The sequence below is a fragment of the Aegilops tauschii genome, chromosome 2 (genome assembly GCF_002575655.3).
Source record: "Aegilops tauschii subsp. strangulata cultivar AL8/78 chromosome 2, Aet v6.0, whole genome shotgun sequence".
Lineage (NCBI taxonomy): Eukaryota > Viridiplantae > Streptophyta > Magnoliopsida > Poales > Poaceae > Aegilops > Aegilops tauschii.
Window position 1 is genome coordinate 237,818,874 of NC_053036.3, and position 3,464 is coordinate 237,822,337.

Sequence of the window (3,464 nt, forward strand, 5' to 3'; positions counted from 1 at the left end):
TTCGGAGTACCGGACAGGTATCCGGTCCCGGCGATGCGCCATATCTCGGCTCCGCCCACTTGATATATTGACCCCTCCTGTGTACGGGGTACGAGGCAAAATAGCCTCTTCCATAGCTCAAAATGAGCTTCGTAGCCCAGAAACAGCTCGCAAAGGGCGACATAGCCAGCGATGTGTAATATGGAGGCGGGAGTAAAGTTGTGCAGATGGAGGCCGTAGAACTCCAGGAGCCCGCGGAGGAACGGGTGGATTGGAAATCCAAGTCCCCATAATAAGTAAGGGACAAGGCATACCCGCTCTCCCATGGATGGGTTGGGAAAGCTCTCCGCTTGCTTCCCGCCGTTGTAAGTGGCTAGTCCGGCTCAAACGGGGACCATATACGCTGGAGGGAGAAACCCCTGGGTCTATAACTCTACTAATTGGCTGTGGGGGACGGAACACTTCTTCCAATTGCTTGGCTTAGGGCTACGGGGGCGAGAGGAGGAGCTGTGATGGCCGGCCATGATGGGATGGACTTTTCCGGGCGCACTCCGATGGATACTCGCTATGGGAGGATGGTGTGATCTGGATCTGAGGATCCCCGTCTCTTTAAATAGACGATTTACTCACATGGTTAGGGTGACAAGTGTAAAAATGCCTCGACTTCTCGCATTCGCTCGACACGTGGAGGATAGCCGTTATTGGGCGCAGAAGCCAAGGAGTGCAACATTTATGGGAAGCCAGACACTACTCGACAGTTACTCAGAATTTGGAGAAGAACCCGCCTTGCAATGCAGAAGACAATCTACGCGCCGGACTCATCGTCATTGAAGCCTGGTTCAGGGGCTACTGAGGGAGTCCTGGATTAGGGGGTCCTCGGACAGCCGGACTATATACTTTGGCCGGACTGTTGGACTATGAAGATACAAGATTGAAGACTTCATCCCGTGTCCGGGTGGAACACTCCTTTGCATGGAAGGCAAGCTTGGCAATTCGGATATGTAGATCTCCTCCCTTGTAACGGACTTTGTGTAACCCTAGCCCCCTCCGGTGTCTATATAAACCGGAGGGTTCAGTCCGTAGGACAACAACTAGCATAATCATAGGCTAGCTTCTAGGGTTTAGCCTCTACGATCTCGTGGTAGATCAACTCTTGTAATACTCATATCATCAAGATCAATCAAGCAGGAAGTAGGGTATTACCTCCATCGAGAGGGCCCGAACCTGGGTAAACATTGTGTCCCCCGCCTCCTGTTACCATCCGCCTTAGACGCACAGTTCGGGACCCCCTACCCGAGATCCACCGGTTTTGACACCGACAGCGAGGAGGCGGCACTGTAAGAAGAAGGGTCGCCGGCCAGGAGGCTGAGCTGCCAATAAGCAGCAGTGAAGGTTTGAACTTGGAAAGCAAGGAGGAACAGTGGAAATGTGGCTTTTGGTGGGAGGGAGGGGGTGGGGAGATAGATATTTCCATAGTGGTAGAAATTTTTTGCTAGGTGCCGCGAAAAACTGCGTGCAAGTGTGGTTCAAGCGCGGGCGGTGGACTGTAGACGACGAAGCTTCCTGCGTAAGCCAGACAAGTCCGTGCTCCAAGATATTTTATATCGCATCCCACACGATTCTTTCTAGTAAACGGTTTGTGTTATACTTTTTTTTGTTATGTTTTGAAAGACAAAATGGTGTTACGGAGGGAAAGGATGGTGTTTGAATTGCTATAATATTTATATACAGTGATATGCAATTACATGAGTGTCGTGTTTAAATTTGGAATTATTCTGGGTTTGTTTGGCATTTTTATGCATTAATTGAGTTTCTAGGCATTTAATGTGCATAATTCAAATTTGAACTACAAGCACATGCTCTAGTGCACCAAAGTTTGTTGAAAAATCACATGTGTGTCTTTGGGTGAATTTATAGGTCCTATGCAAGAAATGGGAATGAAATTCAAACATCTGGGTGTCATGGCTCGGCCGGGAACATTGAGAAACTTGGTTTTTAAATTCCTGGAAATTCAAAACTCGCCTGAAAATCATGAAACTTTGGATGGTGTCATTTCATGGCACCAACATGCTGTGGTAAAAAAATTGGCCGCATTTGGACAAGTTTTGGTATAAGCTTCTTGCAAACCGGAGCTTCTCTCGAGAAGACTCGTGGTTCCCGAGGGGGGACGTGTCACCTTTGTGTGTGAAACGATATACGTTGCCTCCCCCCTTGATTTTTTACAGAGACAACATAGAACTATATGAGTGTCGTGTTAAAATTTGGAATTATTCTAGGTTCGTTTGGACTTTTATACATTAATTGAATTTCTCGTCATTTAGTGTGCATAATTCAAATTTGAACTACAAGCACATGCTCTAGTGCACCAAAGTTGGTTGAAAAATCACATGTGTGTCCTTGGGTGAATTTCTAGGTCCCATGCAAGAAATGGGAATGAAATTCAAACATCTGGGCATCGTGGCTTGGCAGGGAACAATGAGAAACTTGGTTTCTAAATTCCTGGAAATTCAAAACACGCCTGAAAATCATGAAACTTGGCATGGTGTCATTTCATGGCACCAACATGCTGTCGTAAAGAAATTGGCCGCATTTGGACAAGTTTTGGTATAAGCTTCTTGCAAACCGGAGCATCTCTCGTGAAGACTCATGGTTCCCGAGGGGGACGTGTCACCTTTGTGTGCAAAACAATATACGCTGCCTCCCCCCCTCCTTGATTTTTTACAGAGGCAACATAGAACTATATGAGTGATGTGTTAAAATTTGGAATTATCCTGGGTTCGTTTGGCATTTTTATACATTAATTGAATTTCTGGTCATTTAATGTGCATAATTCAAATTTGAACTACAAGCACATGCTCTAGTGCACCAAAGACATGTGTGTCCTTGGGTGAATTTCTAGGTCCCATGCAGGAAATGGGAATGTAATTCAAACATCTGGGCGTCGTGCATCAGCCGGAAAGATTGAGAAACTTGGTTTTTTAATTCATGTAAATCCAAAACACGCCTGAAAATCATGAAACTTGGCATGGTGTCATGACATGGTACCAACAAGCTGCGGTAATTTTTTTGGCCGAATTGGGACAAGCTTTGGTATAAGCTTCTTGCAGATCGGAGCTTCTCTCAAGAAGGCTCTTGGTTCCGAGAGGGAATGTGTCACCTTCGTGTGAGAAACGACATACACGGCCTTCTCCCGCCTTGATTTTTTTACACAGGCAACTTAGACCAAATAGGAGTTTCGTGCTAAATTTTGGAATTATTTCGGGTTCGTTTAGCCTTTTTACACATTAATTGATTTTCCAGGCATTTAATGCGGATAATTCAAATTTGAAGTACAAGCATGCTCCAGTGCGCAAAAGTTAGTTGGAAAATCATTTATGTGTACTTGGGCGAACTTCTAGGTCCCATGGAAGAAGTGGGAATGGAATTCAAACATCTTGGCGTCTTGGCTCGGCCGGAAACATCGAGAAACTTGGTTTTAAAATTCC